Source organism: Physeter macrocephalus, chromosome 15 (assembly GCF_002837175.3).
Source record: "Physeter macrocephalus isolate SW-GA chromosome 15, ASM283717v5, whole genome shotgun sequence".
NCBI lineage: Eukaryota > Metazoa > Chordata > Mammalia > Artiodactyla > Physeteridae > Physeter > Physeter macrocephalus.
The window spans coordinates 23,828,169-23,853,993 of NC_041228.1; positions in this window are offsets into that span (position 1 = coordinate 23,828,169).

A 25,825-nucleotide genomic window follows, 5' to 3' on the forward strand; every position below is an offset into this window, starting at 1 on the left:
AGGCCCAGCGGCCATGGCCCACGGGCCCAGCCGCTCCGCGGCACGTGGGATCCTCCCAGACCGGGGCGCGAACCCGGTTCCCCTGCATCGGCAGGCGGACGCGCAACCACTGCGCCACCAGGGAAGCCCAAGATGAGGTATTTAATATTATAAAACTTGAAATTCAGCCATGAGAAAACAATGTCTAAAGTCAGATAAAAAATAGCATTCATTTTATAGTAACACGGTTTGGGCCACTGAACATAGGCAATTGATTGGTGACGTTGAAAATGATTTTAACACCAATCAAAAAGAAAAGAAAAATGTGAAGTACGCTATTTTGCCGGGTAAAACAACTAAGTTTTTACACAAGACTAAGAATGTTCCTTACTTTCTTTCAGTCTATTTAGTCCTAGTGCTGCCTTGAGGCACAATAATGGATCCGAGGAATTCTCAAAGCCATCTCAAGCCTATAGCTCACAGAAAATAGCGTGTTTCCTAAGGCACTGCTTTCAGCATGAAAGTACAAAATTAAAAACAAACAAAATGCTGGGTTGAGGGGCTTGCTGGACCTGTATATGAAAAGACTGAGGTGAATGCATTAGTGTGAGAAGCCAAGTATTTTTATTATTTTATTCATTTACTTATTTACTTTTTTAATACAATATTTGTTGAGAATCTTCCATATGCTGTATACTAAACCATAAAAATGAAAAGGCATAGATCTTTCTAGCTTAAACCCTTGTGGTGTACACATAACAACTAAAGAAAAGATGCCAAGATATGTCTGAGGTTGTCTGACATTCCTCTCCTCTGGCCATTATTCAGAAGTTTCATCTCACTCAACTTCTGCACACAAATCCAGGACACATGCTAATATTAGATAGGAGAGATTCACTTGTGAGCCACAAAACAAGACCAGCTTCATTTGATCACCGTGTTTTTGTTCCTCTACTGAAGAGTCTCTACTCTTAACTTTGGTCTAGAATATCTGGTTCTAGATCCCTACTACCATTTCTGGAACTCTGCTACCCACTGCTGTACCTCCTGCTTCATCTATGTATGAGTGTATACTTGGTGCATACTCATGGACTTGGTCCTACATTAGACTTGTTGGGTTTTCATTAATAGTTTCCCTATATATCTAGATTTCCTTTCATCTCAGTTGTGACTTGACTTACTAGCATAATCCTTTGAAAAATGGACATTAAGTGTTAGAAATACGTCCCCTCACCACAAACAGGGTTTTTCCCAGGGCTCCTGCACCAGTAGAACAAATCTGACAATGAAAGAGAAAAACACAGTATAGAGAGATTTAGAGTCATGTAGAGGAGTATTCTGGACAGCAGTCAGTCTATCACCAAATGAATGGTAAAATAAGTGACCACCTTCAATATGCTAGTTATTCCTATTTAAGGGTTTTACTCATGTTGTAGTGAGAGCATGTTTATATATTATTTGCAATTTGCAAATGATATCAGTCGTTTATTCATTTCATTGCTGGAGTGGAACAAATATTCTCAGTGGCCATGAAGGGAAGGACACAAAGACTAAGAAGGCATGAAAACCACTCTTCAGGGTCATTTGGAAGAGACAGAGACATAAATAAATAAGTATAATATAAATTAATGTAGATAATATTCAAGATATATGCAAATGTAGTTGGAATTACAGAGGAAATTTTTAAAGGAGTTTGGAGTGCCATTGTAGGAGTGAGAATTGAGCTGAAGAGTAATATGCTGGATGAATAGAAAGATAAAAGGTCATCCCAGGAACATTATTCAGAAAGTTCAAAGGCATAAATACATGAATGATCATGAAAGAATCATATTTTAGATCTGTTAGAGGTGTAAGAGCTTTATTGAGAAAATAGAAAAGGGTTGAACATAAAACTCTAGAGAATATGACTAATTTAAGGTTTAGGAAGACAAGAAAAATGAAAAGGTTTTGAGAACAAGAAGAGAGAGGAGAGTGTTACAGAAGTGTAAGAGGAAAATAAGAATACATATTTTAGGAAGAACAACTACTTGTTTTTTTTCACTCCTTTTTCTAGGAAGTGAAGAAAAACGAAAAAGAAAGAAACAAAACTAATGTTGGATCAGAAGACAAATCAGAATGTTGCAGTCAAGTGTCTATCAAAATAAGCCATCTCATCCAAAGAGTGAGGCCTTGGATGAAGCTGTGCTTCTGGTTCCTGCAAAGAGCATCACCAATTCCTTTGTGCAAATGGACCTTTAGCTGACAAACTCCACACTTTGCAAAGATTACTGTGACTGCCATTTTCTCTACACTTATTTACTTTGTATATACCTTGAGGACTTCATCTTTCACATAAAACATTTAGCACCTTTTACCTGGTAAGTGCTCAAGAGAAACTAATCCTTGCTCTATGTATTAAAATAAAGGGAGTAATCATTTCCTTGCTGTTTTTATTGTTATTACTATTATTTTATTGATTTGAGTTCTCTATTTCCATAAAAGATTATCAATTCCTTTAAGAATTCTAAGTTCCCTTCTTTGGAGTCACCTGCTACACAATGGAGTGCATTAATTTAGACCAGTCCTAAAAGCATAGTCCCCATAACAGCAACAGCACCAACTTTTGGGAACTTGTAAAAAATGAAAATTCAAGAACCCCACCATTCACTTACTGAATCAAAACCTCTGGAAGTGAGGTCCAGTCCAGCAGTCGGTGTTCCCACAAGCCCTGATGGAATCCAAAATTCATTATTAGTAGAATAAAGTCATCCACTCCTCCAGAAATTAATGATCTTTAACTAACTAGGATGTCAGAAGGAGAACATTGCTTTAGGCCAGGGAAGTGAATGGACTTTGACTGTATGGAAAAAAGTAGGTACTTTGGAGTTAGATAGATCTGGATTCAAGCCCCAAATTGGCCAATATTCTATCTGTTACCCCTAGCATCTTCTCCACTTCTCTCTTGGGATATCCCACACATGTCTCAATGATATTGAAAATTAAGGTAATAAATGTAGAATGCCAGACACATAATGGCCAATAAATACTATTTTCTTCCACATCATAATCACCTTTATTGAGTAATAATAAATTATACACTCTGCTTTTATTAAGAGTTTTATAAGGAACAGCCCTATGGGAACTATTTCAGCATCTATTTTACAGCTGTTGCTGAGGACATTTTCCATTATGTCATTCAAGGTCCCCTATATAAATTTGTATATGAGTAATGTCTTCATACATTTGGATATGAAAAAAAAAAATAGAAAGCTAACAGAAACCTTAATCTAGAATATGTGCTACAATGTTTCTTCAAATAGAATTCATAGTATCTAAAATATTTGTGAATGACATGTAAATAAATGAATTAGATCTAGTTCAACAGAAAAAATAAAATTAAAACGATGCAACTGTGGGTAAAATTCCCAATTTAAAATACTCTTTATATAATACAGATATTCCTATGTTCACAAAGTGCTAATAATTCAATAGTTAAATTGTTATTCTTTATTATTAATTCTACAAAATTTTATTCACCAGACACATAATTGCCAAACATCACCCTTTTTCAAAGTTTTAAGAAGGGAGAGAAAAACAGAGAAAGATGCATATACATATTAAGCATAATTTACTAAGAATTATAAGAGAGCTAAAAAACATTAAAATAGTAAAATCCAACATTTTCATTTTAAGATGAAAAGACGTAGGCCCAAAAGGCTTATGTCCTTGATCAAGGTCAATTATTTAGTGTTAGAACCTAGCCTGGAAATAAAGCTCCCTGGTATTTTTCAATCTGACTGAAGTTTTCCTCTTTGTTAATTAGAAACCTAAAATAGCAATCTCACAGATATATTGTTTTAAATTAAATGAAATTCTCAAAAATGCAATTCATCAATTTTCTAAACTCCCTGCTTTTAGTGTCGTGATATACAGCAAGTTGAAACCCCACAACTATTTCCTTTGTTTCCATGGCAATTGAGTGCTCTGATTTGGGAAATATGAGGTATTTTTTTTTTTCTCCAGTTTTACTGAGGTATGATTCACAAATTAAAAAACGGGATATATTTAGGTTGAACAACATGATTAAGGTTTGTAATATGATTATTTAACATATGTATACATCATGAAATGATACCACAATCAAGTTAATTACATCCATCACCTCACATATTTACCATTTTTGTGTGCATGTGTGTGGTAAGAACACATGATCTATTCCCTTAGAAAATTTCAAGTATCTAATGCAGTATTACTAACTATAATCACTATTCTGTATACTAAAATCCCAGAACTTATTCATCTTATAACTGAAGGTTTGTAACCTTTCACCAACATCTTCCCATTTCCACCACCCTCTAAACCCTGATCAACTACTATTCTACTCTTTAGTTCTATGAGTTTGACTTTTTTAGATTCCATTCATAAGTGTGATCATAAAACATTTGTCTTTCTATACAATGGAATATCATTCAACCATAAAAATCTTGCCGTTTACAACAACATGGATGAACCTGGAGGACTTTATGCTAAGTGCATATGCGCCTCCTTCTCCATCTTGCCAGGACTTCTATATTACTCTCCTTCCATGATGTCATTTGTTTCTCCCCACTACCTTTTTAAAAAATTTTTTTTAATTGAAGTATAGTTGATTTACAATGTTGTGCCAGTCTCTGCTGTACAGCAAAGTGAAAGTTATACACATACAGACTTTTTAAATATTCTTTTCCATTATGGCTTATCACAGGATATTGAATATAGTTCCCTGTGCTATACATTAGGACCTTGTTGTTTATCCATTCTAAGTGTAATAGTTTACATCTACCAACCCCAAACTCCCAGTCCATGTTTGTCCTTACTTACATGCTCTTTTTAATGCCTCTTCCTTTAAACCTGTATATGTCCCTATAATCTTGGAAAATGCTTTTACATAAACTTCTCCTCCCTTAATTCTTACAACAAATGTATCTCTTTAGAAGAAATGGAAGCTCTGTGCTCTAATTTAGTCATGTGTCACACAGGCATTCTCTAAGACGCCTTCTTGAACCAGTTTCTGTTTCAATCTCTTATCTAATTCTATGCTATTTAAATAGAGAATTTTAGTCCAAAATAGAAAGTACTGACCTATACTAATTTATAATGCCTTTTAATTAGACATAAAATAAAGGTCTTCTCAGTTGTAGGTTAATGTTCTTTTATACCACACTAAATCTCAATAAAGATGGGTTTCAGCTAATAGGTTCAAAATCTAGGTAGTTTTTCAGTTGAACTTAGCAAGTATATATGTCAATGATAACACACTTACTATTTAATAGTTATGAAATCAGTTTTTTTAAAAAAAGTAGTGGATCATTACACAATGCTGTATATGTCATCCACCAGAGGATGGTAATTTTCTTTGAAACTTGCTTTTCTGTGAATTCTCCATAGCATTTACTATGACACGTATTTTAATCATTACATGTTAATCATTAATTTATTTTATATAACAAAGCACACATGAAATCAGCCTGGAGATCAATAAAATAAACATGAAATAAATAAAATTAAAATAAAATGAAAAAATCACCCCAAACTTTGCTCATTTATTATCTGTGAATAATTATTGAGCACCTATTATACAAAAAAGATCTTTCCAGTTGTCATGAATATCAAAAGAGTAGTGCTATCTGACTTCATGGAATTCATAATGAATAAGAGAAATGGACAGGTAAACATATATTTATAAGCATGGAGTAAAAAACTTTTTAACAGTTGCCTGCTTAGAAAAATAACTTTATAAGCTAATTGGAACAAAAAGTGAGACATCCCCTGCCCAGGATATGGATATATGAGTATCTAAGGTAAGAAAGAAATGACAAAATTACTTGGCCTGGTAAAATGGAACAATAAGAGCAATGTAGTTTTTGATCCTGAGAAGAAAATGGCAGTGATAAATACATTAAGAGAAAGCTATGTAGATTAACAGTCAGATGACTAGGTTGACTGAAGGAAGAGGCTGTGGAAATCCCTTGACAGAATGGCAGTAAGGCAGAATAGGAATTTCTTGTGAACAATTTGAAATATTTTCTTCCCTGAAATGTAAACTCACAACTCCTGAAAAATATACTAGATGGTTAGTGGAAATTTGTGAAATCAAGGATTTATATTAGTTTCTGGCCAGAGATGGCTTACATGGGGCAGCAGCCCACAACTAATCATGAGAAAGTAAGTTTCTCCATAAATTTTGAGAACCGTTTTGCATCTCCAAGTAGAGAAACTGAAAAAAATAATAATTCTACCTCGATATAAAAGAGCAAGAAGGACCCAGCTGTCATCTGCATTATTTTCAAGAAAGTTCCATGAAAACTGTAAAGAACATAAGTCATTTACAAATTACCATGAGGCCATATAGGAAAGACAGGTAAATCAGGTTTGGGACAAAGGATTGGAATGGGTTGAGGATGTCAGAAAACCACTCCTGAGTTAAATGATGCTAGACATAATTGAAATTACATAGTTGAAGAATGAAGGGAAGGATTCTGCCTAAAGGGATAATTTAACTTTTTAATTTTGCATATATTTTCTGATATCTAAGTTATTTATATATAGTTGTTCATAATTAAATTAAAACCATGATGTTTTACCCTGCAAACAGTTTTTCTCTTTCCTTAAATTATGTTTCTAAGATAGTCTCCAGGAATCAGTTCCTATACCAAGGTTGTGAAATATTTACTGTTCCTAATTTATATCAATAACATGCTTTCTTTCCAATATTATGCACCCAGGAGCCAGCAGTAACAATATACAAGATACCCACTTGACTAATATCTGCTTACAGTGAGTCTTAGGATCCATTTTTCTAAATAAGCATAAAATTATACTTTGTGCTTAGTTTGCATTTTATTTGATGACTATAAACATTAATCACTCACCTCCTTTTGTTTGTTAGTTTTGTTTTATTTTTCTCTTTGAAAATTGCCTATTTATCTCCTTTGTTACTCATCTACTAGGCACTTATTGTGTTCTTTAAAAATATAAAAATTTTTATTAAATGCAGATAATAACTACTAATAATTTATATTAACAATTTCAAAGTAATTCTTTATAAATTCATGCTTCGAAATAATCACATTCAATATCAGACAAAACAGACTTTAAAACAAACTCTATAAAGCAAGATAAAGAAAGACACTATATAGTGATAAAAGGATCAACACAAGGAGAGGATATTATGCTCACTAACATATATACACCAAATACAGGAATACCCAAATGCATAAAAGAAATATTAACAGACATAAAAGGAGAAACTGATGGGAATTAATGATAGTAGGAGACCTTAACACTCACTCACATCAATGGACAGATCTTCCAGACAGAAAAACAATAAGGCAAAAGAGATCCTCACAGTTAGACTGACTTAATTAATATTTTCAGGAAATTACATTGAAAAAATCAGAAAATACATTCTTTTCAAGTGCACATGGAACATTCTCTAGGATAGACCACCTACTATGACACAGAACAAGCCTCAACAAATTTAAGGGGATAGACATTATTTCAAGCATCTTTTCTGACCACAACAGCATGAAACTAGAAATCAACTGCAGAAAGAGAAATGAGAAAAAATGATTACATGGAGAATAAACAACATGCTACTAAAAAACCAATGGGTCAATGATGAAATCAAAGAAGAAATTTAAAAATACCTGGAAGCAAATGACAATGAAAACACAACAATACAAAATGCACTGGATGCAGCAAAAGCAGTTCTTAGAGGGAAGTTCATATTGATAAAGGTCTTCTTTAAGAAATAAAAAAATCTCAAATAAACAACCTAACTCACCACCTAAAGGAATTAGAAAAAGAAGAAATAACAAAACCTAAAGTCAGCAGAAGGAAGGAGATAGTAAAGATCAGAGAGGAAATAGGTAAAATAGAGATTAAAAATAATAAATAAAACCAAGAGCTGGTTCTTTGAAAGGGTAAACAAAATTGACAAACTTCTGGCCAGGCTCACCAAGAAGAAAAGAGAGAAGCCCAAGTAAACAAAATGAGAAATGAAAGAGGAAAAATCACAACTGATACTGAAGAAATACAAAAAAAAAAAGAAAAAGAAAAACAACAACAACAACAAAATAAAGAGAATACTATGAACAATTATATGCCAACAAATTTGATAACCTAGAAGAAATAGACAACTTGCTTGAAACAGACAGCTTACCAAAACTGAATCAAGAAGAAACAGATAATTTAAACACATGCATCACTAGAAGTGAAATAGAATTTGTAATTTAAAAAAAACAACAAAAAACAACTCCCTACAAACAAAAGTCCAGGGCCAGATAGTTTCACAGGCCAATTCTTCCAAACGTGCAAAAAAGAACTTACACCAATCTTTCTCAAATTCCCCCAAAAAGACTGACAAGGAAGGAACACTCCCAAAGACAGTCTATGAAGCCACAATCACCCTGATACCAAAACCAGACAAAGGCACTACCAAAAAAGAAAACTACAGGCCAATATAGCTGATGAATATAGTTGCAAAAATCCTCAACAAAATATTAACACACCTAATCCAACAACACATAAGAAAGATTATACACCATGACCAAGTTGGATTCATCCCAGTGTCACAAGGATTGCTCAACATAGGCAGATCAATCAGTGTGATACACCATATCAACAAGACAAAAGACAAAAATCAGATGATCATCTCAATAGATGCAGAAAAAGCACTAGATAAAATTCAACATTCATTCATGATAAAAACTCTTACCAAAGTGGGTATAGAGGGAACATATCTCAACATAATAAAATCCATTTATGACAAACCCACAGCCAATATAATACTCAATGGTGAAAAGCTGAAAGCCTTCCCGCTAAATTCTGGAACAAGATAAGGATGCCCACCCTCACCACTTCTATGCAACATAGTATTGGAACTCCTAGTCACAGCAATCAGACAAGAAAAAGAAGTAGAAGGTATTCACATTGGTAAGGAAGGGGTAAAATTGTCATTATATGCAGATGACATGATACTATGTATAGAAAACTCTAAAGACTCCACACAAAAACTACTAGAACTGATAAACAAATTCAGCAAGGTAGAAGGATACAAGATTAACAGAGAGAAATCTGTTGCATTTCTTTACACTAACAATGAAATATTGGAAAAGGAAAGTAAAAAAACAATCCTTTCTAAAATCACAGAAAAAAAATAAAATAAAATACTTGAGAAGAAACCTCACCAAGGAGGTGAAAGATTTATATGATGAGAACTACAAAATATTAATAAAGGAAACTGAAAATGATTCAAAGCAATGGAAATTTATTCCATACTCTTGAATTGGAAGAATTAATATGTTAACATAGCCATACTACCCAAAGCAATCTACAGATTTAATGTGATCCCTACCAAATTACCCGTGACATTTTTCACAGAACCAGAACAAATAATCCTAAATTTGTATGGAACCATAAAAGACCCAGAATTGTCAAAGCAATACTTAAGGAAAAGAAAAAGTGGAAGGCATAATCCTTCCAGACTTCAGACAATACTATGAAGCTGCAGTAATCAAAACAGCATGCTATTGACACAACAGACGTATGGATCAAAGGAACAGAACAGAGGACCCATAACTAAACCCCCACACCTAGGTGTGGAGAAAAGGGAACCCTCTTACACTGTTGGTGGGAATATAAATTGGTGCAGCCATTATGGAAAATAGTATGGAGGTTCCTCAAAAAACTAAAAATAGAGTTGCCATATGATCCAGCAATCCCACCTCTGGACATATACCCAGACAAAACTATAATTGGAAAAGATACATGAACCTTTTATGTTCATAGCAGCACTATTTACAATAGCCAAGACATGGAAACAACCTAAATGTCCATGGACAGATGAATGGATTAAGTTGATGTGGTATGTATATATATATATATATATATATATATATATATATATATATATATACAACCCAATACTACTCAGCCATAGAAAAGAATTAAATAATGTCATTTGCAGCAAGAAGGATGGACCTAGAGGTTATCATACTAAGTGAAGTAAGTCAGAAAAAGAATAACAAATATCACGAGATATCACTTATATGTGGAATCTAAAATAGTACAAAAATGAACATATCTATGAAACACAAACAGACTCACAGACATAGAGAACAGACTTGTGGTTGCCAAGGGGGAGGCGTGGTGGGGGAGGGATGGAGTGGGAGTTTGGGATTAGCAGATACAAACTATTATATACAGGATGGATAAACAACAAGATCCTACTGTATAGCGCAGGGAACTATATTCAATATCCTGTGATAAACCATAATGGAAAATAATATGAAAAAGAATACATATATGTATAACTGAGTCAATATGCTGTATAGCATAAATTAACACAACACTGTAAATCAACTATACTTCAGTAACATTTTAAAAAACCAATAAAATAATCACACATATCTAAGACCATTAAATTATTTCCTTCTTTTACTAATATCTTTGTTAATTTTCAAATAGTTATCTATTTAATCTCTTTAAATTAAGGTTAGCATTAGGTCTGAAAAAAGAGGGAATCCAATTCAGTTTTTCATATCTCAAGCAAGACCTCTCAGTATCCTCTACTAACACAGCTTCACTTAACCATGTGTTTGCATTGCTTTCTTTACTTGATTCTAAACATTATCATACAAGATACTTTCCATTCTATTCTATTCTGCTGACTCATATAGCTATATTTGAATTATTATAAACTGCCTTATAATGATGGTATATAGTCCCTCAAATAACAAGTACATTTACAGAAAATAATGGAAGTATTTTGTTGGCCCAGTGAGTAGCCAAAAACTAATTTTCCTTTACTTTACCTGAAGACTATTTCATATTTAGTTGTTTTCAGCAGTACTTAATCCAAACATTTAATATGTGTTTGGAGAATCACCAGATTCTGACAAGTTTTGAATAATTCTGTATAATTATTAGAATTTTTACATGGAGTGAATAAAAATTGCCAAAAATAAAATATATGGCAAATCAATGCACAAAGAGATGCTAAGCCTTCACAGTGATCAGGGAAATACAAATCAAGATCACAATGATGTAATATTCTACATCTAATCAGCTGGAAAAATTTCAGAAATCTTACTATATCAAATATTTCAAAAACATTATACTAAAAAGGGTACAGACTTCCAGTTATAAGATAAGTAAGTTCTGAGGATGTAATGTACAGCATGGTGACTATAGTTAACAACACTGCACTGCATATTTGAAAGTCGCTAAGATCATATTTGAATAATATTGGATATTGCCTCCCATACAACTCAGCAATTCCACTTTTAGGTACATATCTCCTTGTGCATATACATCAGGGGACATATATGATAACATTCTTATAATTACGTTTGCAATAGTAAAAAAAAAATCAGAGACTTCCCTGGTGGCACAGTTGTTAAGAATCTGCCTGCGAATACAGGGGACATGGGTTCATTCCTTGGTCCAGGAAGATCCCACATGCTACAGAACAACTAAGCCCGCATGCCACAACTACTGAGCCCGCATGCCACAACTACCGAAGCCCATGTGCCTAAAGCCCATGCTCTGCTACAAGAGAAGCCATCACATTGAGAAGCCTGTGCACCACAAAGAAGAGTAGCCCCCACTTGCTTCAACTAGAGAAAGCCCACGTGCAGCAACGAAGATCCAACAGAGCCAAAAATAAATATTTTTAAAAATCAGAAAATTTAATTACAAAATCATTATATGTATATAATGAACTATTACACAGCCATGAAAATCAGTGATTTTAAATGACACATGATAGCAGTGATCAAATTTTATAGCATAATATTTAGTGAAAAGGAGTCCTCTGGACAGGACTCAGCTTTAGAGACTTTATATATATAGTTTAAAAACAACAAAAAGCAATAACTACATATATCATATAAACATGCATGCATGTGAGATAAATCTGAAAAAGGAACAAAGCAAGGAAATGATAAAAGCAAATTTTAGACTAAAGGTTAGTATGAGAGAGATGCAAGGAGATGGTAAAATGAGCACACAAGTATAAATAAATTATCAGTTATGCTCTGGTTTGGGATACATAGGTATTCATTCTATGACTAAAAAAACAAAATAAAACACAATGAAATGAAATAACACTGTTCATGGAAAATGAGGATATCTTTCAGAAAGAAAGGATTTTAATTAAGCCAATTCTGTGCACCTGAAATCCTTAAAAAGAAATTTTTTTAAGTATTATGCAGGTTTGTAAATTAGATTTTTAGTGGTGTTATTTCAGAAATTTATGTTATAACAATATGTCTTGATTGCACAATACTCTGATGGATACCTGCTATAACAGTTTGGAAAAGACTGTCTGATTACTTCAATTAAAATATGCCCTTTAATATTGAAATGAATTTAGTTCCATTTGAAGTCATCTTTGGCAAAAGTACACTAGAAAGGTGAAATACTGCACCATGTTGGTTTTATGTCAATGATGGGTAAGAGAGTAAACTGAGAAAATTGCTACAAAACCTAATTATAATTTACTAAGTTTCAGTGATGAAATCTGAGATTTTATTTAGAGCAATATTGGATCAAGTAGAAATATAGACTAATACAACTTTCCAAACCTGCTGCATGGGTTGATATTTTTCCTAAACGATGATTTGTTAACATAAATATTTCCACAGTTGTCCTCTTGGCTCTGCTTCTAAAACAAGTTCCTCAGTAAAATTTTTATGTTGCACTGATATATGGAGGTTCCCAGCTGACATTTATCGTGTCCCACCCCGTATCTCTTCCCTATAATAAGCTTGTAAGTCAGCCCTGGAGAAAGGCATGCATACAAGTGATGCCAGTAAGATTGTGCCCCTTTTAAAATTTTACTCTGGAGTCAGGTCAGAATAGTATAAATTATTCTAGTTGTAAAGTTTGGCTAGTAGTGTATTTGGGTAGAGAGTACATTAAGTGAGACTGAGAAATGACCTAATGGAGTATAGTCATTGATACTTTGGAGTCAAATGGACCTTGATTAAAATGCAGGCACTCTCTGTTGCTGGCTGTATGCCTTCAGAAGTATCACTTAATCACTCCAAGTCTCAGTCTGTAGTTCTGTCAAATGCGATATTAATCATATTCACTTCTTTATGATTTTTGAAAGATCAATATACATATAATAAAGCAATTATGTTAATAAGCAACAGAAAACAATTAATAAAGGTTTTGTTATTATTATCAAAACCAACTGACTAAATCTTTCAAGAGGAGAGTATGTGTGGGAGAAATATTGTACTATTTTATTATGTATAAACTACAAAGCAACATTAGTCTTTCTTATCACTGCTGATAGCTGTATCTAAGCAAGATTTTCTAATAAGTTCACAATAATACCAACTTGCCCTTTTTTTTTTCACTTTTAAAAGTCTAGTACAATCTAATATCTACCTCTTATCTATTTTAAGTATTTTCTCCCTTCAAGTTCAGGCTTAACTCAGGCTCCAAAGGCTACAGGGGATAGACAGAAAATGGGCATGCTCCTTTTCTTTTTTCTTTCTTTTTTTGACTTTACCATTTACCCCCATTCTCTGTGCTGTCAAAGAATGGATAGGTACAAAAAAGGGGGAAAGAGCAAAAAAAAAAAAAAATTCACTATATTTGCAACATGTCAATGGTTCTCTCTTGGCAGTCAAACACCCTCAGATATGGTAGCTCTCCAAGTGCAATCTTTTTCCTCACTCCAAAAGCTTTCGTGGATTATTAAGAAACCCAGTCTTTGAGAAACTTGCATATTCTACTTCTTGGTCATGCAGTTGATTATTCTCACTGCTGACTATTTACTACTCCTCCCTCCCCCCAACCTCACCCCCCCGCCAAACACCCAACAAGCTGGCTAACCACTCTACACAAACTTTCTTTTTACTGTCAGTTATATCTCCTTTATACCCTTGGTTGAAAGTCCTTTTCAAAACAACTCAATTCAGCATTTATCCTTGGTATCTATATACTGCCAATAGGAAATAGAAATCTTTGTCATGCTATTATGATGGCTGTACTTTCATTCTAGTCTCTTCCTTCTCACTGAAATCATGGATAGCTTTAGCCAGCTCTTGATCTTTAGCCTTTTGAAAATTTGACTAAGAGCCAGTTCATATGATTCACTCAAATTCAAGGAAACAAATGTCAAGCTGCCTTGAAATTTTTCTGAAGCTCACCCTAGTTATTTTGAGCATTCCCTGTAAGGAATCACCACTACTGTTATTTCTTAATCAGTCTTCTCAGTTATTTTATAATCTTTAGAAATGGGTGATAAACTAAGAGCTACATAGTAGGTTTCATAATTTCTTAGATTGTCTTATGCAAATGATCTTGAACCTATTATTGTGGTTAAAAGTCCAGAAAAATAAGAGTTACATTTACTGTCTCACTGGATCATTGATAAAGGGAGACTGACTTGATAAAATCATTTTATCAGTAAGTAGGAAAATTACAACTTGGCTACAGGTCTTTCAATAGAATAAGTCTTTAAATGCAACAGCTACAGAAAGACATATATAGATAGATAGATTCTGATATATCTCATGCAGATGAAGACAATGCTTATATGTGTATATGAAAACCTTTCTATACAACAATGTCCCATGCAGAAATGCACAATGACAAGAATTCAGAAAATTTCTCTGTGCCTCTCTTTGCTGCAAGACTTTTTTTTTGAGCTTTTGAATTTTTTTTTTTTCTGACTGTACTTAACCAAACGCAAGTAGAACAGACCCGGTTACCTTTCCTTGGACTAAAGCTTCAACTCTCTGATGCAAGATTTTTGAATAATTGAATTTATGATTCTATGATTAAAATTTCCATTAAATATATATTTATGGCTCACATTTCCAAATATATTGATTTATGCATATGAATTCTTCTCCACGCCTATATCTGATAATAAAAAAATAGAAGTAAACACTTTAATTAATTTGTTCTCTATTCAGGGAAAGAAAACAAAAAAGCAAGGCCGTGCTGGCTTTTCTTCAAGTAGCATAAACTATGTGTATTTGAAATAAGAAAATCACAGTAAATCCTAGTATAGATAATATCTGATTTATTTTTAGATAATGCATTTCTTACCTAAGAGAATAAGCTCACATGATTTACCTCTAGATTTTAACTTGTTAAACTTGCCATTAGATTTCCCACTTCCTAAAGACAGTATGAATTCAAGCATTATTGTCCCCAATACCAAACTATTCCTAATTTATTTAGTGCCATTTAATCAGAAAACGTATATAATATAATAATGATGATAATGGGAAAATAAAGCACTATCATGCTCTATACATGTTCTATCTAGAGTAAAATCAGAGTACTCATAATCAGTTGTGCACATTGTAACCTAAAATAAAAGTAAAGATTTTAGTAAACATGTACTCTACATGCTCATCTCTTTGATTTACCAAATAGGCACTAGTTGTTTACCTGAGTTTCCCAGATTAATTGAAAATAGAATAGGAGCAATTCGAAGCACAACAGATTTATTTGGTAACTTCCTATCCGTGTGACCTTACTTTATCTGTGTGTGTACCACCATGTATGTATCACCTAATCATTATTCTATGACAACAGGAGGAATTCATTATAATTTATTGTTTATCTTATTCTACCTTTACATTACATGTTAGTATCCCTCATTGCATAAATGGAATTTCTCTCTTAGGATTTGGATTCCCTAATTTTGTCATCTTGATTCTTGCCTAATTTGCAGCCACCTGATGGGTAAAATTATGCTATACAGGTGGGCTATCTTTCTAGAATGTTCAAGAACCACTCTGTCTTTGTGAAATTTACCTTTTCTATTTCTTGATCATGCAATTAATTATTCTCACAGTTCATCACTTGTATATGCACAAATTCATTTCTAAAATCCCAATACCACAAGCATCATTTTATCATTATATTATATATTAATCAGTAAGATCTGTGCCAAGAAACAGAAAACTTAGGGTGGTGGTGGGGGGTGGTGAGCTGCTATTGGATGAAAAACCAAAAAGTCTGAAAATTAATTTGCTTTGTTTCAGCAGCTCAGTGTGTCTTCAAGGACCAAATTTCTTTTCATCTGCCATGTCTGCCCTCCTCAGTGTTAGCTTGTCTTAAGCTACCTTTCCTTCATATTGGCAAAATAGTTTCATTCAGGCTTCCTATCAACACATACAAAAGAACTAAAAAGAAATATCCAAGCAATAGTCTTGAAATCTCTTTCTGACTTACTTCACTCTGTATGAAAGCCTCTAGGTCTATGCATGCCTCTGCAAATGGCACTATTTTGTTCCTTTTTATGGCTGAGTAGTATTCCATTGTATATATGTACCACATCTCCTTAATCCATTCCTCTACTGATGGACATTTAGTTTGCTTCCATATCCTGGCTATTGTAAACAGTGTTGCAATGAACATTTAGGTGCATGTATCTTTTTCTTTTTTTTTTTTCGCATGTATATTTTGATTTATGGTTTTCTCCAGGTATATGCCCAGGAGTGGGATTTCTGGGTCATATGGTAGTTCTATTTTTAGTTTTTTGAGGAACCTCCATACTATTCTCCATAGTGCTATCCCACCAACAGTGTAGGAGGGTTCCCTTTTCTCCAAACCCTCTCCAGCAATTTATTGTTTGTAGATTTTTTGATGATAGCCATTCTGACTGGTGTGAGGTGACACTTCATTGTAGTTTTGATTTGCATTTCTCTAATAATTAGTGATGTTGAGCATCTTTTTCATGTGTTTGTTGGCCATCTGTATGTCTTCTTTGGAGAAATGTCTATTTAGGACTATCATAACAGAACGAAGTAAGTCAGAAAGAAAAAAACAAATATCATATAATATCGCTTATATGTAGAATCTAGAAAAATGGTACAGATGAACTTATTTGCAAAGCAGAAATTTAGACACAGATGTAGAGAAAAAATTTATGAATACCAAGGTGGGGGGAGGAATGAATTGGGAGATAGGGATTGACATATATACTCTACTATGTACAAAATAGACAACTAATGAGAACCTACTGTATAACACAGGGAACTCTACTTAGTGCTCTGTGGTGACCTAAGTGGGAAGGAAATCTAAAAAAGAGGGAATATATGTATACATATAACTGATTCACTGTGCTGTACAGCAGAAACTAACATGACATGGTAAAGCAACTATACTCCAATAAAATAAATTTTAAAAAATAGTCTGAAATCATACTGAGTGTAACACTTAAGGTTGAATTACCAGTGGGCTTAGGCTAATCAAGGCTCATCCCCAGAACTGGGGTCAGCCAGCATGAGGACAGTACTAGAAGAAAAGGAAACCCAAGGAAAATATCTGGATACTCTTATGTGTATATGAAAGAGGAAATAGATGCTAGGTAGGCACTCAGAAAATTTTCATCACACATAAGATGAAACAGACAACTCTGAGAAAATACATTATTTTCAGAGTAGTCTGGTATTTTCTGAATAACATTTTTTAGTTTTCCTCTCCCAAGAATATTACTCACTTTTAAGTTCCCACAATTGTGAAGTTTATGTCCAAAATATTTTAATCAATTGATCACATTAAGTGCAAGCGTACTGTATGTGAACAGTAAATACAGTTCAAAAGAAAACAGCTGTAAAACTTACTCTCATTGATTTTTCATTTCTATGATATCTTATTTAATTGGTACTGGGAAGTCATCATATTCAAGCTGAACATTCATTCAGTGAAAATCAGAAAAATAACTTCAAAGAAATTTATGTTGCTATTCTAAGATTTTACTTATATATTTCTAATTTAATAAATTACATGGAATCACTTCATTTCATCTACACAATTAATTTCCACATAGTATCATTATAGTCATACACTAAAAGACAGTATAAATTTCATTACATTAGGAACTTAATAAAATTTCTCTACCACAAATAATCCATTTTCTCAGACTAACCATTTTTGGTCAATTCTTAGAATGTGTTATCATCATGACTAAATTATAAAATTGTATACTGGTTGGATTTCATTTAATGCATTCAATTATATATAAATTACCTCATTCCTCAAAAGGCCTAAAATGGCTATCAGTGATGTTTTATTTATTGACATTATCTCATTCATAAAACAACTGGACCCAACAGCAAAAAACTGGCATGGCTATTCAGAGTTGAAATAGACATTACTAAATATAGGGATAATAGTGATACCTGAGAATTCCAGTTAGTTCAACATTGATTGCATGTGAGAAAATTTTCAGAAAATCTTTTTCTATAATCTTTAAACGTTTTAGGACATGTATTTCTAAATGAAGAAAGATGCCTGAATATAATACAATATAATATATTATATTATATTATCTATCTTTGGTTATTTGGGTCTTGATAGACAAGGGAGTAGATATTGGACAGGACAGTCTACAATGAAGTGAGCATGTGTATCATTCTATAATTATGTGTGAGACATACTCCAGTGGGTCCTATTTAACTTCAATCTTATTCATTACATGCAGTTTTCCAAATTGACTATGTTCCCTGTGTCATTCTCTCTTTCCTTGTGTCTCCCCTCAAACTGGAATGCATTTATCTCCTCCTTGTGTTTTAAGAGCTTCTTCATTTACATTCTGTGAGTATCCTCAGGCAAGTCACTTTCAAATTTTCTATGCTCCTGTTTACTAATTCTAGGCATGGAGATAATAATGCACCATCATATCAGATTTTTGCAGTTATTAAATATGACTTCACATAAATGTGTGCATGTGTTTAAAGTGCTACTTAACACATGGGATTAATGAAAAATCGTACATTATTACTTGTGCATGGACTGCTTATATTAGTCCTTCTAGATTCAGTTTGAGCATTTGAGGAATTGAGAGAAGGTTAGTGTGCATGAAGTGGAGACAGAATAGCAGAGAGTAGTAAAAGATGAGGTGAAAGAGGGAGTATATTGGAACATTTTTTATCCTGAGGCTAAAGGAAACTGTTGAAAACTTTTAATCATGGTTTGATAGGGACTGAGATTTTGAATAAAGGAATCTATTTAAAGAAGAGCTTTTAGAGTATAATGCGAATAATCCCTTTAGCTTCATAAAGAAGGCTTCTCTCTAAACTGTCTGCAGAGAAACATAAAAAATCAACAGGTGTTTTTAGATGCACTAGCCATGGCAGATATTGCACTAGGTTCTGTAGATGCAACAAGAAACATCTCAAATTCCTACAGACAACTCACAGCCTACTAGGGCAGCATTTCTCAAACCTCATAACTGTTAACATTGTGGAGCATGTCATTCTCTGTTGGGAGGGCTGTCCTGTGCACTATAGGCTGTCCTCTGCAGCATTCCTGGCCTCTACACATTAGATGCTGGTAGCAACACTCCTACCTTCAACTGAGACATCCAAAAATGTCTATAGGCATTATTTAAGCAAAATCTTCCCAGTTGAGAAACATTGTATTATGGAAAGACAAATAATTGCACCTCAGATTAAAAAGGGGGTACTAGGTTCTCTGTTTGGTTTAACTTGAGGGACTGATGTTGCATCCCTGTAGGGGGCAGAATAGGTTGCACCTCACCTAATTTGCCGCACAATTGATCGACATAGTAAGCTGTACCTACATGATGGAAGCGGAATTAATCAGGCATAAAATGTCCTATCTGTTACCATCACTTTTTAAATTTTTACAATAATGTGACCCAATACAAAGTGTTACTTTGTGTCCTTTACAAGGAGAAAGAATCAGAGATACATGAGAAAAATGACTATAAATTAAAAACTTTTTGATTTCAGTTTGACCTAAAATGGTCTTTTGTACCTTTTATGGAGGGGGAGCCAATGGGGGAAAAATGCATTTACAATGAGAACTCTTCACCTCTTCACCATGTAAGGTGGATGCATTGCACATTTTTGTGCATATACTATCCCTATTGGTGTTATTTCTTCTACTTTCTCTTGAAGAACCAAGGGCTACTAAATTTCTTTTTATTTTAATGGTGCTATTTATTTTAAAAATAACATGAATTATTTAAACAATTGAAAACACATTGATTGATGAATACAAATTCCTACTCACAATATATACAGTAGTCTCGTACAGCTTGGGGGTTAATCCATGTATAACTTATAAATATCTTTTTTCAAAAACACTTGATGCAATATCTTATTGCCTTCTGTTAGGCTGCCCTTCTATTACTTGGCAATATTGAGTGATCCATAAAATATTCACTGTGTGTATTATGAAAAAGCCCACTTAATTTTAATTAATAATCAAATTTCCTACATTAAGAAAAACCTGGATATATTCTTGTGAGAATCTAAGTTTATATTTAATGTCATTGTAAAATTTTTAAATATAGTTTGATAATAAAAGCTTAGTTTATCATTAATATACTCTGAAAACCTGTTTCTTTTAGCTTAACCTAAAAATTAAAATGGTTCATTTTTTTCAAGCTAACTGGTCAAGCAAGATATTAACAGGGGTATGTGGTGAATTTTAAGATCAGCAAATACAAATGAATTTCAATAAAACGTACTTTATTATAAACAAATTAAACAATTTAACAAATTACTTAATATAGTCAGTTGTTAGGACAAAACTGGACTGAACCTTTAAGAATGTTTGTACTATTTGATCTGTTGCTCTGAAAAATAAAAAGTGTTCTAGGAGTAATCAAATTTTATTTTCTGCCGAAACATCATGTGTTCTTTCTCTACAAAGCGTTCTAGATGGCATAGAAACATTTTGTTTCATCTTTATTTGGATTACACTACATCCTTAAAATTCTGACAAAGGCTCAAAAAGTAATAAAAAGGTTGTAGAGCGCATCTGCCTGATCTAAGTAAAGTATATGGTTATATTTTCCCAGAGATAAGAATATAAAGAGAGTTCTTTAGGAAAAGTTTTTATGACCCTTCTTTATAACTCATTGCAAAGAGTTACAACAACTTTCACAGTGAGGAATGTCTTCTTTCTAGCTACCCTTTATCCTTCTGACTTAGTTTGAGCTTGTTTTTAGTTTTTTATCCAAAGTAGAGATGGAAAACAGCTGGTCACTTCCATCAGCTTAATTTTATCCACATCAACTCAAATTGCTAAAAAAGTGAAAACTCAATAAAAACAACTATTATCTTTGTCTCTTGATGCTTAATTACCAGTTTGTCTTTTTTTTTTTTTCCATTAGTTATTTACACTTTTGAAAATTTCCCTTTAATTTTTAAAGATAATTATTTGTAGTATTTTGGAGAGACTATTAAATAGGAATAGGAGTGCTGTAAGGAGACATGAAATAGAGTATATTTATTCTAAATTTGAAAATCCCCTAGTCTTCCTATTAACAATTCCTTATAGTTTTAGTTCTCTGCTTAGTATATTTTCTCAAGAGGTATTTGGATTTCTGAAAAAGTGTGATGTTTTAATCCAAAGGAATGAATCTTTAAAAGAAGAATGTTAAATGCTATTTTATGATATTAGAGAAGACATGTCTTATTTGAGGTGACAAAATGTGTTTTCCAGACTGGGGATTTTATATCATGTAGGTTATTGCTTGGTTGGTTTATGAATGAGAGTGGCTTCAGTCCTTAATTAACTTCAAAAAATGAGTATGTGTGTAGTTGTTTGTGGTTTTCAAAGAGCTTTTCTCATACATTACTTCACTTATATTCACAATAACTCTGTGTGAAGTAGATTTGTTCTTTTTAAAAACTGAAGTGTAAACATGCAAAGTGTATAAAATAAAATTGTATGTATATGTCATGAGTACTTACAAAGTGAATTCCATGTAACCATCATGCAGGTTAAAAAAAAAAAAGAACACTGACATCATCCCAGAAGCCACATGTGTCCCTTCCCAATCATACCTCATCCTCTACCTTTAAGGTAACCACCTTTCCTTTTTTTTTTTTTTTTTTTTGCGTTACGCGGGCCCCTCACTGTTGTGGCCTCTCCCGCTGTGGAGCACAGACTCCGGATGCGCAGGCTCAGCGTCCATGGCTCACGGGCCTAGTCGCTCCGTGGTATGTGGGATCTTCCCGGATTGGGGCACGAACCAATGTCCCCTGCATCAGCAGGCGGATTCTCAACCACTGGGCCACCAGGGAAGCTCAAGTTTGTCTTTTTTTCACAGCTTAAATGAAAAGAAGTTATGTGGCTGAATTCAATGATGCGATTGCGCTTATATAGTTACTTAATTATTCACAGCAACACTTGGACTTCTGTATTCCAGGTGGAACAATTAAATGAAAAGAAGTTATGTGGCTGAATTCAATGATGTGATTGTGCTTATATAGTTACTTAATTATTCACAGCAACACTTGGACTTCTGTATTCCAGGTGGAACAATTAAAATCCATTAACTTATTTTTCTAAGAGATCTTATTTTCCAGACCTCTGAATTATTCCTGTGAATAGTCTTTAGATAAAAAAATAATCATAAGTCCTTCTTGTCACTTGCAATTATATTAATTCATCCAGCAAATGTTTTAGTGATTACCATGAGTTAGGTATTCTGAATGTGTAGAATAAACTGCTGAACCAAAATAAGATATATTTACTATATGCTATTGTTCTTCTAAGCATGTAATATGTAGTAACTCATTTGTTCTTCACAACAACCTTGTGGGTTTGATATTATTATTTTCATTTTCAGACATGTGCTAAAGACAGACAATAAACAAATATGATAACTGCAGATAGTAAGAACTATGAAGAAAACAAAATAGGGGTTGTAGTGAAGGCTCTCCCCTCACTGGATGACCTGGGAAAGCCTCACTGCTGAGGTGACTATTGCAATAAGACATGAATAAACAAAGAAGTCAGCTGTACCACACTATGCATGGGAAAAGTCACCCTGCAACTATAAACTCTCTCTGATGGGAAAGAGTTTCTTATACATGAGAAAGTGAATGAAGCCCTTTGTGCCTGTACCTGGAAAAAAACCCCATGAATTATGCACCCAAGTTTCTTCCATGTTGTCACATATTGCAGAATTTCCTTCTTTTTCGGGCTGAGTAGTATCCTATTGTATGTTTTTACCATATTTTCTTAATCTCTTCATCAATCGATGGATGTTTAGGCTGTTTACACATCCTGGCTACGTCAGTAGTGCTGCAATTAACATAGGAGTTCTAATGTCTCTTTGAGATACTGACTTTTTTCTTTTTCTTTCTTTTTTTTTTTTTTTTTGTTTGCTGCACCATGCAGCATGTGCAATCTTAGCTCCCTGACCAGGGATCGAACCTGCGCCCCTTGCATTGGAAGTGCAGATTCTTAACCACTGGACCACCAGGGAATTCCCTGAGATCCTGATTTTAATTCTATTGGATAAATACCCAGAAGTGGGATCGCTGGATCAATTTCCACCAACGGTGTGCAAGGGTTCCAATTTCTCCACATCCCCAACAAAATTTAGTCTCTGTTTTTTTAGTGATAGCCATACGGACATGTGTAAGGTTATATCTCATTGTGGTTTTGATTTGAATTTTCCTGATAATTAGTGATGTTGAGCACCTTTTTATTTGTCTGTTAGCCATCTGTATATCTTCTTTGGAAAAGAAGAACTATCTATTCAGTTCCTCTGTCCATTTTTTTTTAATAAATTTAGTTTATTTTTGGCTGCATTGGGTCTTCGTTGCTGCACGCGGGCTTTCTCTAGTTGCGGCGAGTGGGGGCTACTCTTCGTTGTGGTATGGGGGCTTCTCACTGTGGTGGCTTGTCTTGTTGCAGAGCACGGGCCCTAGGCACGCGGGCTTCAGTAGTTGTGGCTCACGGGCTCTAGAGCGCAGGCTCAGTAGTTGTGGTGCACGGGCTTAGTTGTTCCGCGGCATGTGGGATCTTCCCAGACCAGGGCTCAAACCCGTGTTACCTGCATTGGCAGGTGGATTCGTAACCACTACGCCAGCAGGGGAGCCCTCTCTGTCCATCTTTTAATCAAGTTGTTGTTGTTGTTGTTGAGTTGTAAGAGTTCTTTGTATATTTTGGATATCAACACCTCATCAGATATATGATTTGCAAATATATTCTCCCCTTCTGTAGGTTACCTTTTCATTCTGTTGATTATTTTCTTTGCTGTTCAGAAGTTTTTAGTTTGATGGGTGCCAAGAACAAACAATGGAGAAAGGATAGTCTCTTCAACAAATGCTGGGAAAATTGGATATTCATATGCAAATTAATAAAAATGGACTCATCTTTTTCAAATATAAAAATCAACTCAACATCATTTAAAGATTTAAACATAAGACCTGAAACTATAAAATTCTAGAAGAAAACATAGGAAAAATTTTTCATGACATTGGTCTTGGCAATGATTTCATCAATATGACACCAAAAGCACAGACAACAAAAATAAAAATAAACATCTACATCTAATTGGATTATGCTTTAAGAAAATTTTAGCATAGAAAATTAAGGCCAAGTTGAAATGGCTTTTGGGTTGAGAAAGGGCACTTTCTTATTTTTTAACATGGGTGATACTATAGTATATTTATTTGAAGATGATGAGCCAGTAAAATGATTTAGTAAAGTGAGAGAATGCTATTTGCAGGATCAAAGTTTTGTAGAGTTACACTGTCCAATAGGGTAGTCACAAACTACATGTGGTTACTTAAATTTAAATTAAAAGTAAATAAAATTTAAAAATTACTACCTAGTTGAACTAAACAAATTTCAAGTGCTCAAAATCCACATATCTAGCACATACTTAGTGGAAAGCACAGATGAAAATTTTTATCATCACAAAAAATTCTCTGGACAGTGCAGGTTTAAAGCATGAGAAGGGAAGTGACTAAATTTGTAAAAATATAACTGGAACAATATGAATCTTCTATTTATCCTCAATTTTGATTATTGTCCAAAATGTAATTTATACTTAAAAATAAATCCTAAAAAAGTATCAAAAGTTCAACTACTTGCATAACTTTGGAAGTAAAATATGAAAAACAACCAACAAAGATAGCTCTCTGGTTTGTTTTAGTAAAAACACTTCAGCTACATCTCAGAGTATATATTATTCCTAGTAAATCAGTCTGGGCATGGGACACAGTCTGATTCATATTATTGACTTGAACACCATGTGGTGAATAATCTGCTAGTCATAGAGTTTCTTCCTACTGTATCCTCATAATCTTTTTTTTTAAACATCTTTATTGAAGTATACTTGCTTTACAATTGTGTGTTAGTTTCTGCTTTATAACAAAGTGAATCAGTTATACATATACATATATCCCCATATCTCTTCCCTCTTGCGTCTCCCTCCCTCTCACCCTCCCTATCCCACCCGTCTAGGTGGTCACAAGCTGATCTCCCTGTGCTATGCGGCTGCTTCACACTAGTATGCCAGTGACCACAATTGCAGAGGGGGATGTGCCCCGGTTAGTTTTGTCAATATCTATAGCACAGAGAGGTTGTAAATTTAGAGATGATAGACGATCCTTGGCATCATGCCTGTGAATACTAGACCCTCAAGAAATGTTAGGTGGCCTTACCATCATCATCTTTACTCCCAAGATCTAACTGAATATTTATAGGCAAATATATAAAAACATATATAAATACACTTATATTGCACGATGCCCTAAGAAGTCCTTGAAATGGTGCTGGGTTTATACCTAACTCATAAAGTGACTATGAATGTAAACCAAATTTAAAAATAAAAAAGCTCAAGAAATATAAGATAGACTATTGTATTAAATTAGAACTCTTGATGCACTGTTATATTTATTTAAAATGTAGATTTTTAGGGCTTCCCTGGTGGCGCAGTGGTTGAGAGTCCGCCTGCCGATGCAGGGGGGCGGGTTCGTGCCCCGGTCCGGGAGGATCCCACGTGCCGCGGAGCGGCTGGGCCCGTGAGCCATGGCCGCTGGGCCTGCGCGTCCGGAGCCTG